Here is a 17,615-nt window from a genome sequence, read left to right on the forward strand (position 1 = left end):
CTACTTTGACTTCAGTAAGGCTTTTAACACTGTCTTCCATAAGTTCCTTATAGAGAGCTGATGAAGTATGGACTGGATGAGCAGTGATGTGAAATGAAAACTGGTTGAATGATCAGGTCCAGAGGGTGGTGATCAGTAGTACAAAGTCTAGCTGGAGGCCAATAGCTAGCAGTGTACCCCAGGAAGCAATGCTGGATGCAGTCTTGTTCAATTCTCTTTTGGTGGTTTGGATGATGGGGCAGTGTACTGTCACCAAGTCTGCAAATGACACAAAACTGGGCAGAGTGGCTGATATAGCAGAAGGTTGTGCTGCAATTTAGAGGGACCTTGACAGGCTAGAGAAGTGGCTTGACAGGAACCTCATGAAGTGCAATGTTCTGAATCTGGGGAAGGAACAATGCCATGCACTAGCAGATACTGGGGTCCACCCAACCAGAAAGCAGCTTTGTAGAAAAAGACCTAAGGGTCATGGTGAGCACCAAGTTGAACATGATCCAGGAATGTACCCTTGTACCAAAAAAACCTAGTGGTATTCCAGGTTGCATTAGTCAAAGCATTGTCAGTAGGTCCAAGGAGGTGGTCCTTTTTATTCAGTACTGATGAGACCACACCTGAAGTATTGTGTCCAGTTCTGGGCTCCTCAGTACAAGAGAGACATGGACATACTGAAAGAGTCTTGTGAAGAGCCACTAAGATGATTAGGGGGGTGGACCATCCCTCCTTTGAGGAAAAGCTGAGAGCTGAGACTGTCCAGTCGAGAGAGGAGAAGGCTCAGGGTGATCTTATCAATGTGTACAAATACCTGAAGGGAGGGTGTAAAGGAGTCAGAGCCAAACTCTTTTCAGTGGTGCCCAGTTGCAGGACAAGAGGTAATGGGCACAAACTGAAACATAGGATATTCTGTCTGAACACTAGGAAACACTTTTTTACTGTGAGGACGATGGAGGGCTGGCACTGGCTGCCCGGGGAAGTTGTGGAATCTCCCTCTGTGGAGATATTTAAATGTCTGGGCAGTAGACTCTTAAGTGGCTCTGGTTGAGCAGGAAGGTTGGACCCGATGACCTCCAGAGGTTGCTTCCAACCTCAACAATTCTGTGATTTTGTGATTCTGGTCTGATAGATATAGGCATCTGAACTGGGGTTCAAGAGTACCTACCACCTTTTACTGTTAGCTCTTCAACTAGACTATTGTGTCACTCTCAAGAAGACAACTAGAATATCCGTGTTTCTTTTCCCATTTATTTTCTATATTAGGTTTTCAAGCCAAGACTGTCTGTTTGTGGACTTTCCAGGTTAATGTCTAATCAATGTTTTTATTAGTTATTACAAGTAACATGGTTACAAAAGTCTAGTGACTAAAAGCCAGTGTGGAAATTTGAGTAGGCAGACTATGACTTCCTGTCCTGTCTCACAGTTCTTGGTGCCCCACAACTGGTCAGCCTATGAATTGTTTTCCATACAAGAAAAATGACACAAATGTAAATAGTAAATTACTCTAATAATCAAATTGTAATAAAATGGTGAGATGTGAAAACTGCTAACTGCCACTTGATGTAATACTTGACACTGAGTAGGGCTACCGTGTGTCTTCCTTTCGTGGATGGTCAATGTGTAAGTATGCTACAGAAAAATAGATAGGACTCTTGAAATCTTATTTTTCAACAGAGGTGCACAGCTTTCCCCTTTTCTTATTTTGTGCTCTTATGTGAACAAAGCCTCACAGTTGTCTTAAAGCCAGTTACTCACACTATCAGGTCACATCTCACTTATGGTCCATAACTGGAGTGTGTTTGAATTCTGCTCTTTTTTAACTTATATGTTCAGGCACATGTTAGCACAGTGTAAATGTATAGAAGGACTATATAAATATACACACACATATATATACATACATAACTATAACATTACATTGTCTTGATTAAAATGTACAAAGGGAAATGGTTGTTGATGTTATGTGTCTATTATCTTTATAAGAAAATAGAGGTATTTCATATAAGTTAAAATTGAACATTTTATCCTGAATATACTAATTTTTTTTATTAATCAACAGACTTCAGCTGTTACATTCTACTGGTCTAGTTTGGTACTGGCACATATATTTGTACATATCTAGATGTTTTCTCTTGGAATAAGAGTTTTCTGCTTTTTTATTCTTTGTTCCACCTCCAGTCTTCTGAAGGACCTGATCTCATAGCTCTTACTTCCATCCTGTGCTCTTCTGTGTCATGAACTTGGTTACTCATACCCCAGTCATCAGGAAGGGGATTCTGCAGGGGTTTGATCACATGACCTTTACAAAAGAAAATCTGTGCATTCCAGGAGAGCATACTTCCTCATCTGAGAAGGGAATACGTGCTCATCTAGATGTGTTTAGATCATCTTTGCTTAATATTCCCCATGAATATGGGCAATACTGGAATTTGTAATACTGTGTTTCACATAAAAGGAAGAGTCAGCTAGACATGGAATTTGTTCATGTGCTAGTAATTGCATTAATTTTCATGTGTGAAATACAGTCATATTAATGAAAACATGTTGAGCTTTCTGATTCATAAATTAGAACCTGTAGTCATCTTTCAAACTCCATATATATGCATTGGTAACTCTACTAGCTTGTTACCTGTCAGAGTTCATTACAGAACAAAAACCTGGATTGTTTAACTGAGGTGACCCACTGACCACAGTGAGTCCCAAATTCACACTGGAATTTGACAGCTCCAAACATAGTTTAATTCTGAATGTTAGAAAAGAGCAGAAGCTGTGACCACTTAAAACAAGTGCTGTGTCACTGTGATAAGAGTTTGAAGTCCTCTACTGACAGGAACAATGACAGTGTTCAAGACCTATTCATCCCCCTGTCTCTTCATAGAGCAGACATAATATACATCTGTCTGTTTCCAAAATGCCCAGGCTGAGCAGAGACTGCAAACACATTTACTGGTGTCAGTTAGCTCCATTGCCAGCCTTCATTTTCCTTTTTGTCCTCACTAACCTGGCACTTAAAAAGGGCATAAAAAATGATTTTTTTCTTTGCTATAATCTCTGGAGAAACATTTATTTTGATGATGTTAGTCATGAGTTAATTTTAACTGTAGTGTCCAGAATAATTAAATGAAAGACACCTATTGTGAGTAATTATTTATTCTTCTGTGCTAAGAATTTTGCCAAACGTGGTGGTCAAGTGGAGAGAAGAAGACACTACAATGGATAGCAAAATGCCAAATTGTACATAAATTTACAATTTGTGCTACCCCACTTGGCAATCATAAACATAGAACATGGAAATAAACAACTTAGTAGTTGGTCTGGTTTTTGACCATATTTTAGATTTTGTTTAAGAAAATGAACATTTGTGTTTTTTAAATTAAAAAACACATATGCTAAACAAAAATACCAGAGTGTGGCCAAACTTTTCAGAAGCTTACCCTTTAATGAAAATTTGTTTGTGAAGCTTCCCTATTTTGATCTATGAAAATCTCAATTAATTTAACTAATTAACATTACTAATTAAATCTGCCCTAAAATATCAAAATCAGACACTCAAATTCATATCCACTGACAAAACAGTGCACTTGCTTTTTAACTTAATGCATCCAAGTTTTCTTTTGATTATCTATTTCTTCCTTTGGACTAAAGATTCCTTTCATTAAGAACCAACTTGCAAAAGATCTTCAGTTTTTGTCTGCCAGTAAACATTTTATTTTAATATTTTAGTAATGTTCAGTAATTCACTTGATATCTAAACTAGAGAATTCTGAAAAACCAAATAGATGTAGAAAATCAGAGCCAGTTCCTTCCTGCGATAGTTTCCAAGACAACTAGACAATATGGGAAAGTCTAATACACTTCTTGATGCTTTAAATGGGGTGAACTGCAAAGAGAAATTGAATTATTTGTCCACAGTGAAGGAATAGAATGTAACAGAAACTGTACTTAACCTCCAAAATCTTCAGTGTTTCCAAGAAAGTCAGAACAGTAAAATTATTGCACACTCTTCAGCTGCTCAAGATAGAAGAACACAGTTTTCCATGAGGACATTAGTTTGGAATAAGCTCATTATTCCAGCATAATTAAAAATTACCTGCTAATATGACTTAAACTAAACTGAAAATAGGAAGCACATTTAAAAGAAGAAAGCCTTTCAACTTTAGATCACATAAATTTATCTATTTCATTTCAGTTATTAACTAAATATTTATGGAAGGTCCCATGCTACCTGGGGAAACAAATTGAAACTGAAGTGGGCAAAATGTTGTGTTGTTTTTTTTTTTTTTTTTTTTTCTGATGGAAAAATGAGAACATATTTATATATAATTGAAATCTAAATATTGACATAATAAAAATATTTCTGAAACTTTAATTGCTTTGTGTACAGCATAGGAACATTATCTCATCCTTACAAAAATGTTCTGCAATAACGAATGCTTTAGTTTGTGAACATCTTTCAAATCTTACTTTTCTTTTTCACTGTCACACTATAATGATAAAAATTTTGTTTGCTTGTTTATTTTTCTTGTCTATGTAAAACTGGAAATCAGTCAGTGAATACATGTGTCAGTCACATTCTATATGTTGATGTGTCGGAATTTGTCTTTTATGCAGAGATACTGAGAAAGCAAGCATCACTTCTTCATTTTCTGGATGTGTTTCAAACCTAGAGTTTTCCCATTAAAAAGTTGGTTGCAACAGATGTATGCCTGTACATTTTTTCTTCTTTGATAAAATCCTGTATTTCAAAAATGTTTTCTTCCACAGAATGTTCCAAATGGTTTTAATCAGATATTACATTTGACTTCTTGTAGGCAGTCACGTTTTTTTTTCTGTGGGGTAATATTAATTGACCTGAAAATGTCAGCTCAACAATACAGGATATGATATCACCTGTAGATAACAAGTGTAACAAGTGTTAGCAGTTGCCAAAAATCTATCCTAACCAGAAGCAAGCAGGTAGCTCTTATATTTGGGAAAATACCCATTTTTTATTTCAGTATTCATTACTTCTGAAATATGATATTAAAAGACTCCAAAACAAAGTCTGAAGCAAAACAACCAGCCTCACAGACTATCTTCAGAATTTCTGGAGAGCAATCTAGTATTCCTCCATATAATTTTATTTACATTTCAGTTGGAATTATGTGATAAGATTCAACAGAAAAAAATATATATCCTTTAAACTTTTTTTAAATGGCTAAATGTTGATCTACTTTCATTGGTGTAGACCTGGAAACAGCAGGACATAGAATGTAGTGGCTGTAACTTCTAAACTATTAATTTTACCCTAGTAATACAACCAGTCACACTATAATCTGCCAGATTTTTTAAATCTGTTGCTTAAATCCCCGGAGTAGATAGGAAACAAGTAAACACGGAATTTTCCAATTTCATGTTATTTATTTCATGTTGTTTAAAATCCGTCCCAGAACTTGTTCAGCAGTTAGCCATTGGCACAACCCCGGATCCTGCAATTAAGGTAAAAGGAGGGTGTGAACTAAGTGAAAGATGGCAGAAATTCTGAATCAGTTTGTTCTTGGTCCAGTGTATATGTGTTATTTCCTGTATGCTTTGTTTAAGAAGGTGAGGCTGGGCAGCAGGAAGGAGCACTGCCAAGTTTTGTGTTCTGGCTGTGGGTCAGCAGTGCAGAGGCTCCCAGAGACAGGGAAAAAATGACTCTGTCTCTGAGAACAAGAGAGTATACTCAGCTGGGAAAAATTTCTGCAGTGCAGACAAAAACTAAGAGACGCAGCAAGGAAGGAATGTCCAACTTGAGAGGAGTTTTCAAAAAGGAGCTACAACAAACGTTACAAGTAATTAAAAGAGTAACTGCAAAAAGGACAAAGACAGTAGCTGCAGAGGGAGGGGAGGAAGGAGGGGGTGAATTCTTTTAAGTCTTCAATCTTGTCCCACTCATCAGATTTTATTTTTTCTCCTATTTGCATAATGTAGATAAATTTGTGTGTGTATTTTCTACAGAAAAATAGTCATACAGGTGGGAAGCCTTTTGACGTTTGCCTGGTCACTTCAAGGAAACTGGAGTGAAATGAGATTTTAATCTCAGAGCAGTGGCTGACTCTGCAGCTGACACATTCTGATGGTTTGTTGGTAGGTAGCATACTGTATAATCACACCATCATACTGTGCTCGTCTCCAAAAAACAGCAACAGGTCGAACAAGCCCCAGAATCTAAATTCTTGCCCTAGGAAGGACATCTGTCCTCCTCATAATTTTCAGCTTTCAGAAAACAGCAATAAAGTTGTGGAAAGTACAAAGCAACCCATGTAGACTGAAGGACAAATATGAAAACTTATGCATAGCTACCTGAAGTGATCCCTGATGGGTTTTTCTTTTCTTCTCTCTGGTCTTCCTGGCTCCATGAGTGCTTTATCCACCTTGGAATGAGGTGTAAGCATTCTGAGGGAAATGTCATTACTCTTTGACTACTCAGTTTGAAGACTTTTTAGAGAATCTCACTGTGAAAGCATCCACATGTCAGTCAGACATTTTTCTCCTGGAATAAGTCTATTAAAAAGTTGAGAGATTGTGGTAAGTCTGAATTATGTCATCTATTCTTGTCTTGACATTCTCACCCTTCAGTGCAAAAGACTCAACAAGGAAATAGGTTGCCACCATGCAAAATATATTCCTTTGGGATATAGGAAGCTAGCTTGTGCTCTAAAACATCGAAAATGTAGCTGATACACACTTTCTGGTAAATAAGAATACTCAGGAACTACATTACTAAATGGATACAGATATGGTTACACCCCACAGATTCTAATTCTTTGCTTCCTGTTCAATACTGCATTATTCATCTGACGGATAGTTCAAAGAGTCAAACTGTTCTTTTCAATTTCCAAATAAAATCAATAAAAGAAAGAGATTAGAAAGAATGCTAGCTTTTTAACATTGTTTATTCAAATATTGGATTATTAAAATAAAATTAATAAAAAGATAGTTTGAGTTCTACATTTAATTACTAATCTATTCTCATTGGTACACATTTCTACAATTCAAATCTTATGAAAGGACTGTGTTGAGGAACAGTTTAGTAAAAAAACTCATACTCTGTCAGTCTAAACAGCATTTATCTCTACTGTTATTCCATTTAATATAAGATTAATTAATTAATTCCATTTAATATAAGATAGCTATATGCATTTCAGGTATTTTATGCCATCATCATACTTTGCTAAATACAGCTGTAACATGATCCTGGAAAATTGGTGTACATGTATCAATAGCCATATCATAAGGATTAATCACTAAAGTTAAAATAAGTGGATAATAGTATCTGAGAAAATAAAGTAGCATGAAAGAGATCAGCAAGAGATGAAAAACTGTGGCTAAACCATGGCTTTGCATTAGTAATCCTCTAATTCAGGAGATGTTCTGAGAAAGATGAGTTAGGAGCTTTAAAATTAAGGTGAACAAGACTTAGCCCTTAAAGCAACTCTTTCTTCATCAGTGTTAAGCAGTTATCAAGCCATAGCATGAAAGAGTGTGGAAATACCAGAGAGCAACCAGAAATCATCAGAAAAATCTATCGATTCTGAATTTTAAATTCCACAGAACTATGGAAATGAGAATGTAATTTATTTCACTCTCAATATACACTTAAGCATCTGTTATTGGTGCTTGAAGAAATGATTTTCCAAAATATATTTTAACTGAAAGAACATTTAGTATTCCTGGTTGTCAGTGGGTCCAAAAGCTTTCAAAATCACAATCATGTTCCTTTTATCTTTGTTCTTGTCCTGTGAAGAGAATGACTTTTGAAAATTACTTCTTTGTTTCTGTCATATTTTCTTTCTTTCAAAGTTCTAGATACGCCAAGCCAAATCTATAAATTTGGAAAGATCATCAGATGCCTAAACTGTGATTGTTCAGGTTATGATAATATTCTGCTTCTTTCCTGTTGGATCGTATTTTTTTGAAAGTCATGAAATATGGACTGACCTATCCAAGGGCAAAATGATAAAAAAAAGTGAGAAAAGTTATCATTAGACATTATGGATGTGGTTATTAATCTGACATAACTTCTTGAAAGAAGGAAATAATACTTGAATATTACAACAAATCTACAATCCAGTTCACATGCTTTCCACCTTCTTTTTGAAAGTCTTATTTTTTGATTTATTATTTGGCTTAGTTTTAATTTGTAAAGGCATCTGTATCATACCGTGGCTGATTTCTCAGTTGCATGGATTTACAATGGCAGTTTCAGTTGCCTAGAGAGTTGATTATGCAAGGAGCGAGGACAAGATGGAGCTTTTATTTAGGAATTTGAAATGGTTGTGCTGAGCATTGAGACCCCCCTGGGGGAAGTGGAATTCCTGAGATAACAAATGAACCTGTGATGCAGAAAACTTTGTCAGAGCCCTGTCTGCTGAAAACCAGCTTTTTGTAGTCACATCCCAACTACTCTGGAAAACAATTTAGCTCACCATGAACTTTCAGTTCATCTTTTGATCTGTGTATCATCTTTTGACAGATAAAAGACTGTTTATGAAATCTTCAAAGTATGCATGTGTGTCTCTGTTACCCTCCAAAAAATATATAGCCAAAGCAAAATCTTAGATGCTCTGAACAATTTCAAATTGTTTGATCCTCAGTGTGAATTGGGAATGTCTGAATAACAAAAAAAAATTCTTAACAATTGCTTTATATGTGTACAGGTATGTAGGATGTTAAATTTCATTACAGATTATTTTAATAAATATCAACCATTTGTAATACCATCATATTGAAATAAAAAGTAGAAAAATGCATAATACAACTTTAATTTTAACCATATTCTTAATTATTACAGTGATACAGTTTAGTATAACTATTCTCAGTTATATGATTCCAATAAATATCAAGAGATTACAGAAAACTGTATAAATAATTCACAGATTCCTTTTACCCTTGAGCAATGATCACATCAGATTTCCTTCAGATGGGATTATGGCCTTATTAAAAACTGTCTACCTGAACAGCCTTGTAAAAATGCTGCAGAGATGAATCTGTAACGCAGTATGACACCAACTACATTATCATAAAGGAGCAATAAGAAGTAAATAGATAGAATGATAGTCTATCATACGAATCACACAATCAGTTTATAAAGGAGTTTAAGCAACCAATACTCGTCTGGGTCATTTTTTGCCAAGTGCTGGATTTTTCTCGGAAGTGAATTTCCAAGTTCTAAATCACTGAAATGAAAGTGGTTTATCCTCTCCAACTGGGAGTTCTGGTTATTTCCTCACCATTCATTTGTTTTGATGTTCAGTGTAAATTTACTTTTTCTTAGTTTCATGCTATTATTCTCAGTTATTCTGACAGTGCTTATAAAAGAGAATTTTAAAAAACACTTCCAAGATTTTTTTAAAAGAAAAAGTGGAAGAATAAACTTCTTTTATATAGTTATGCTGAAAATGTCAATCTTCAGAACTTCACAGTATTGCCCTAGAGAAAAGCTCTGAAATTCTCTTCCTAAGTACATTAAATCATTTGGTATCAAAATACTTGTTTCCAGCTTCACACACACATATGCGCAGTCATACACACCTCTGTATATTTTCAGAAACCCAAGTACCCTTACAACCCATTACTTTTAAGGCAAATACAACTTTCTTCAAAGAACTTACGAAAATGTACACTTTTATTCTATCTATAAAATTCTGTCAGTAATAAAGTATAAACAAACTGTTCCTAAGAACAGAATTAACCAAAATAACTATATTTTTCTTCACAATAGAAGAAGAAATATGAAATCCTAGTCCTTCCTTGTTCATATACTTGTAAGCACATTTGGTGAAACTGAATGTAAATGTTGGTTACAGTCTCTTTGTGATGCTTAAGCAGCATAGGGAGAATGAAGAGAGAATTCTCAGAGAGAATGAAGTGTCTTCTTAGGATCGCGGACCCAAGAGGGTGAAGAATTAGTTTAGCTGTTGTGAATTTAATGTGTGTGTGAGACACTCTGTTTACTTTGCCTCCTATCCATTGTAAGAGATGTAGTCATAATAAAGACTATGCCAGAAATATTGTTAACATGGAAATGCAAGGACAGTTTTTGAAAGTTTGCTCAATTCAGAGTATACTTGGGCTGTTTAGTTATGTTGAGGCTAGAAATAAAACCAAAACCAGTTTACCACTGCCATTTGCTGCCTGGTCTTGAGAAAATGACTTGCAATTTTTATTGTGCCTAATGTGCTTTATTTTTTCTTTTAAATATCTATACCATAACAAGCCCTGATATTTACATTATGCAAAGTGATTTATTTCTGTTGCGCTCTTTTGATATTGTACATATGATTTGAGTTTGGGTGGAATTCTTTGGTGGAATCCCAAATTTTATATTATCTAAGCCAAATGTTATATCAATTTACAAAAATATTATGTTGCATGAAAACACATTTAATCAATTATACAGTTCTACGTTGTTAATATAATAACATTACCCTCATATAACTAAAATAGGATTTGGACAATGAGAGTATTACATATTTGAAGAGAAATTTGTTGTTTAAGTTGGAAGAATATTGTTTGAATCCAAGAAAGCTAAATGTGTTTTGTGAGTGATACACAGGGTTTGTTTGGAAACAGACAGGGAATACTAAAATATTTTACAAAATTTTTTGTGTCAATTCTGAAAGACCAAGGCAATTCTACTTTTTCAAAGTTATATTGAAGTTAATAAACAGTAAATTATAAAAGAGACTTCTTTCTTAGAGTGAAACAAGATCTAATCTTTGCAACTGGAATTAATCACAAAAATAATGAATTAGTTAAGAGAATGCGTCAATATAATACATGCTGTTATACTCAAGTGTAAATTTCAGCATAAATTTGTAATTTTATAGTCTTAACTTCTCTCAGCCTCCACTGTATTTAGATTCCTTTTAAATAACCATTGAGTGACATGAGCATATTACTCCCCACTAACTTCTCTGTTTTGTTACAGTGCAATACCTTCCAAACTATTTCAGGTTTATACACAAAAGCACATAACCTTGGATAATATTAAAAAGCTAAGAAAAATTGGATTAGAATATGGATACAAACAGGCTAATGCCTGAACACCCAAACTTTCACTCATTGAATAATGCTGAAGAAAAGTTAAAATAACAAGTGTTTTGAAAAACAACAACATAAAGACCCCAAACAAACAAAAGACCACACACAACTTCCCTCTCAAAAAACAAGTAGCAGCTGTCTCTATTTTCCTCCTTGTAATTTAGAGACAGAAAATTTTGACTGCTCATCTTGTGCAATCTTTGGAGTGTCAGAAACAATATAGATTGAAGTTAAAGAAATGTTTTACTGGAAAAGTAGTTCAGATCAGATGTATTTCTGAAGCATTCAGTTGATCAGGCTGCTTCCATCTTGATACCTTTCTTTTAGACTAACTGTGAAGGGCCTGGGCTCAAGAATGGTCCAGTTTGACCTTTCATCAGAAAAGAAAGTTGCAAATTGTTAACTGCTTCTGTTGATAGTTCTTACAGAATACTTCTTCTCATTATGTGAACTGCAAGACAAAACATATCAGGTATTGTTTTGCCCTCTCTCATCTTTAATTCATCAGCTGTGGTATATGATTCTACATTTCTGAGGCTTTTTTGAACTCATGCAGAAGTATTTCTTACAGTGTCAGAATTTCTGTAAGATCACAGCTCATTTAGGGCAGAAAAGGATTTATAGAACAAACTGCACTTAATTTGAGTGAAAGGTCATTTTGCCCTTATCAGCAAAGGTGAATCATCAAGTTATCTATTAGATGTTAATATATATGCCCCTACAGGTAAAGTAAATTAGAACTAATGCATGCCACAACGCACTCAGAGGGCTCTTTTCATTTATAGCTTTGCATTAAAAAATTGGTAAGGGCTGAAACAAAAATGGGTTGATTCAATTCCACTTCAGCAGTTGTTGTTTGCTCCATGTTTAGGGAAGCCCAGGACTGTGCAGTCCAAAAGAGAAGGGACAGCTGTGTCTTTTCTGGAGCTAGAGTATGCTTCAACCCCCAGGCCTCTGGTGGCTCTTGTAACACACAGGGTGGGCATTATGACCTTTTCTCCTTCTGCCCCTTCTTTTGGCAAAACCAAGGTTTCTATGTAATGCTGTTTCTGCTTGCAGTGGTGTCAAAATCCCAGAGCCCTGGAAATGACTCATGTAGCCAGAGAACAGAATAGCAGGTTAAAATATTGCCCTGAAACAAATTAATATGTCAAATTACATCATCAAGGAAGAAAAGCTTTTTAACAGATTCATAAAAACAGGTAAAATATGGACCTGGATGTACCTGTACACAAGCACGTACTTATGGTTCAGTGGCCAGAGTAGTTGACCTCACTCTTACTTTGCTTTTTTGTTGAACATAAGCTTAATAACCAGTAGGACAACAGAATTTTGTGTTGTTCTGAATGAACCTGTAATATTAGAATCACAGAACTGTTGAGGTTGGAAGGGACATATGGGTGTTATATAGCCCAGCCACAATTAGAATAGATCACTTTGGGTACTGTCTACCTTAACCCTATTATCATTACCATCTCAGTGTTATGACATAGAGCAAAAGCCAAATAAACTTTATATAATCTTCTGTTTAAAGCATTTTTCTGTTTATGAATTACCCTTGATTTGGAAGCAGGATCTGCTAATAGTGAGTGTATTAAAATACAACAAAACTAATGTTACTGATTATATTGTTTCTAATGTTGGTACTTATATATGTGTAATGCAGATGTTGTAGGTGATGGGGTTGTTTTTTCAGCTACCTACACATTACATTATTAGGCTTTTATCGTACTGAAAATATTTGTTTACTTAAAATGTACAGGATCCAAAACTCATAGGAAGTGATTCAACTGCTTAAATATAGACATATAGCGACATTTTAGATACCCTAGGCCTGACTGTTCTTCCTGTCTCCAGCTACCAGTCAGGTCAGATATGATGTGCCACAGCTCACATGTCATATCTGTCAGCCCTTCTGGACTTCTCAGATATCCTACAGCCTATAAGATGGTGTTGAGTACTTGTGCATAGGAAGTTGGATGTCCTTGTGCTGGTTAAGGATTAATCCCCTGCAGACAGTCAAGCACCACATAGCTGCTGGCTCTGCCTGAGTGGGATGGGGGAGAGAATTGGAAGGGTCAAAGTGTGAAAACTTCTAGGTTGAGATAAAGACAGTATAATAGGGAAAGCAAAAGCTGTGTGCTGAAGCAAAACAAAGGAATCCATTCACTGCTTCCTAGGTATTCAGCCATCTTCAGGAAAGCAGAGCTCTACCACGCGTAACAGTTACTCTGGAAGAAAAACACCATAGCCTTCCCCTCCATTTTTCCCCCAGCTTTTTTTGCTGAGCACAAGATCATATGGTATGGAGTGACTCTTTGGTCAGTTGGGGTCAGCTTTCCTGGCTGTGTCACCTCCTGACTTCTTGACCACCCCCAGCCTCCTCTCTGGTGGGGCAGAGGGAGAAGCAGAAAAGGCCTTGTCTGTGTGAGCACTGCTCAGCAATGATGAAAACATCGGCCTGTTATCAACTCTGTTCTGGTCACAAATTCAAAACAAGCACCATACTAGTTACTATGACTAAAATTAATTTTATCCCAATCCAAATCAGTACACTTAATAAAAGTGGGTGAGTAGCCAATTTATACATAAATTGTACCAGAGTTAAGAGCTTCAGAATGGAACTCTCAAAAGTCAACAGGCAGAACATAATTTTCTTAAATACTATTCATGACTCTTTTCTTTGCTGTTTAGTATGTAGTGGAGTCCTGGATTGTCAGAAGTGCATAGAAACACAATGTCTGTTTCAAGGAGGTAAAACTGGTACAAAATTCCTTAGAGATGCCCATTTTCTGTCTGGATTTTCAAAGAACTGTGTGGCTTGCTTATTGTGCCATGCCTCATGTTCTTAGGGAAAAGGGCAAGCACTATCTTTGCTGCTTGGATTTAGTGAAGTCTGCAAGATCCATATGTTTTCACTATTTGTTTTTTGTATGGAAAGCGTTAGTAGCATTGGCACATTTTGTGATATAAGGTTTTTTTTTTTTTTAACAATCATATGATAGGTGGGGCTTTCTTTGTTGGCTTTGCCTTCTTTATTTTTGTTTTGTTGCTTGAAACTCGAGCTGCTAAAAACAGATTATTACCTAAGAAATCTCAGACTTCATTTAAAATCAAAGAAGTTTCTAGTCTTCCAGACTGAATATTAGTTGGAACATAAACATTCCCAGTGAAGTACTAAACCAAACAAACTCACTAACCTCTACATGTGCTCTTTTCCAAATCTCATTGTTTGGGTCGGGTGGGCACAAGGTATGATACTAACTTTCAAGTGCCTGTGGCTGACAATACTGAATTGAAACCTCACAAGAAGAGTTTACCCACATAATGCATTAATCTTATTTGTGAACAAAAAATATTTTAACTGGGCATATATACTTTAAGGTAAATATCCCTACTAAGATACAGCATGCTCTTTAAGATTGTTAGTCATCTTTTCAGACAGTTCTATAGCTTCTGTTTTTCTTCCTGTCTTATATGGCAAATTCTGAATTTTGCTAATAGGATCATCAGGGACCTCACTTCCATCTAGCACTTTGCTAATACTGCACATACCTTCATTCTTACTAGAATGAATGAATAAGCAAAAATGTACAAGCTATTCACATATTTCTTTTTATTTATATCATTATGAAGAATAAATCTACTTTCTCAAAACTCAGCCCCAATTCTAGGAAATTCAAATCAGGTTTCTGGGATACAGTACTGTTTCCTTATGCTTTGCCTTCTCGGAGGTAACTTCCTTCCTGTGGGATAATTATCAGCACTGTGCACACTGTTTCTGATGGGAATTTATCAGCATTTTAGAACCATGATAGTACTGTTTGTTTTATACAGCTATTCCCCTGTTAATGCAGTCTTCAATACCTTTCTTGACTACTTCATTGCTGTTAAGATTAGAAACTAAAAGGTAATATCAGCTTTATCATACAATTAATTGACTGCAATACTTGAAAAGACTGATACAGGATGAGAAGAGAAAAAGAAATGCTCATGAATATTCATTAGCTGAAACTAAAAAAAAAGTAGATGTACATAGCATACTGAATACAATAATGTATTTTTCTATGACTTTTTCAATTATAAAGTGCCTTCAAAATTACCCACTTAAATTGTAATGTCTGTTTCTGAGGACTATCAAGGTATTCTTGAGCTTCAAACAATTTATTAAATATACAGATTTTTGTTTTCTTTGCTATGTGAAATTAATTAGAACATATAGAGCTTCCTGAAGCATTTAAATCACATAAAAGGTAAATTAAAATTGACTATAACAAAACTAAGATATGCAGTGAATTTTGATTTGCATTGTCTTAATTTGCTAAGCACATTTTCTTTAAAAGAAAATAAAAGATAAAATTCAAGAAAGCTCATCAAAAGAGATTTGTTACTTAGGATGAATCTACATTCAGGTTTCAATCAGAAATCTGTTTGCTATCTTTGGTTTTCAGCTAAGAACACAATATTTCTAAAGATTTTTTAGTGTCCAACTAAGAATATTTGATTTTCAAAACAGAACTGAATTAAGTCCAATAAAGCTTCATAAATCTTTGTAAAAGCTTCTACTTGACAACCAATACTTAAATACAAGGAAAAGATAGAAGTTTAATAGATCAATTTACTAATGAAAAGCTGAGTCACAAGCTTTTCATTGACTGCAATCTCAAACAGTGAGGACAAACATAAAAGAGTAATACAAACAGAAGGGAAGAATCAGGAAGGATGTAATGAGGTGTTGATAGTGCTGAAGAGGTCAAAGAGCTTTATGCCTCTTTTGAGTCAGTCTTCACTAAAATTAGTTTGATTATAGACAAATGACCAATGTAATTAAGAACAAATAAAAAGGATAAAATTTCCACACAGAACAGGCAAAGAAAAAGCTAGAGAATGCTTTACAGACGAGAAGCTAGATAAAGTTAATGTCAAGATCACAGGAATTTGTCTGAAACAATCTCATATATATTAGTGTTTATTTTTGAGGAAAAAAAAGTGATGAGGAACTTATTTTGGAAATTGGAAAAGTGAAATACATTCCCTCTCTTTAAAAAAAGGAAAAGGGGAGCTGCAGATAACTGTAAGCTGAGCATGAAGAAATACTGGAAAATAATCGAACTGTTTGTAAGCTTCTAGACAAATATAAATGAAATAAGAACCAGCACTGTTTTGGCCCAACTTGTTGCTGAGCAACTGTTGCATGAGATCTTCAATAGGTAGGGGACAAACAGTAGCAGAAATATATCTAAATCCTTGCCACGTTATTGACATATTAAAAAGAAAAGAAAACAAAACAAAGCAACTGACATGACTTCTAATGATAAGAATAATCTAATTGCAACTGATTAGAGGTGGGTTCAAAATTAGCTGGATGATCACAACCCAAAGTATTATCAGTGGTTCAGGATAGAATGATACCTGAAGTGACTCAACCTTCAGCAGACATTGGTCCTGGCTAATATTGTAATTAATGAGAAATAGGTTTAATTAATGAGAATATATAATTGGTAGTAAATTTGCATATAAACACATGGATTCCAAGCTATGCTTAGTTAAGACAAGTGCAAGGATCTACATTTAGGTGGCAATTCAGAGCAGAAGTACAGTTTGGGGATGCCCATCAAAACAGGTGTGTGTTTTAAATTTACATGCTACTTGTGAATAACCAGTTTCATACTGTTGTAAAAAAGGGAATTATACTTAAGACATATAAATGATATATTTGCTCTGTCATATATACTGTCATTTGTAATCTCTGAGCCACAATATTTGCACTTCAAGTATAATGTTAACAAATTGGAAAAAGTGATGAAAAAAAAATACACAAGAATGATTGAAGGTTTAAAAACCTTCAAGTCTATTAAAATAAAGTAAATCTAACTGGTTTGTTATATTATCCCACAGAATTGAAGGTATTGCAAATAGTAAACCTAAAGCATGAACAAAATTAAGGATTATATTTTTACTTGGGAGAGACATTATAGATTTTGTTGTTACTTTATCTTAGATCAATGTTTTAGCATTAGTGGAGCTATCCATGTTGATGGAGATCAAACTGATCATACAAAAGTTGACATGACTTCAGAGGACATCTGTTATTGCAATAATTGTCCTTAGCTTTTTTTGGTTTTACTTTATTTTCTTTTCATGAATGAGAGGAATACCTTATCAGAAGCAGTGTTTTTTGAAAAATTCTTTCTGCTCAGACTTTGAAGTTTTGTTGTTGCTTTTGCTGTATTTTTCTTCTAACATAGAATTTTTAAAATAATGAAAAAATAGATTCCCTTCTTCTTTAGTCAAGAAGAATATCTGAGACATTTTAGTTCTCATTTGCAATTAGTGCAGATGGCTGCATATGTATTAAGAGCAGGTATGTATGCTTTTCTGTGTGTATGTCCACATGCTTGAAAAAGAGATATAAGATTAGATATCCATTGGCTCCTCAGCATGGATAGCCCTACATTCATCACTGGTCTGGCCTCCAACGGAATCATCACTAAAGTAAAGTCTATTGGACTTCAACAGGAGAATGAAGAACTTCTACAGTTATTACAATATAGCTG

This window comes from Tyto alba, unplaced genomic scaffold (genome assembly GCF_018691265.1).
Source record: "Tyto alba isolate M040663 unplaced genomic scaffold, T.alba_DEE_v4.0 Super-Scaffold_2, whole genome shotgun sequence".
NCBI lineage: Eukaryota > Metazoa > Chordata > Aves > Strigiformes > Tytonidae > Tyto > Tyto alba.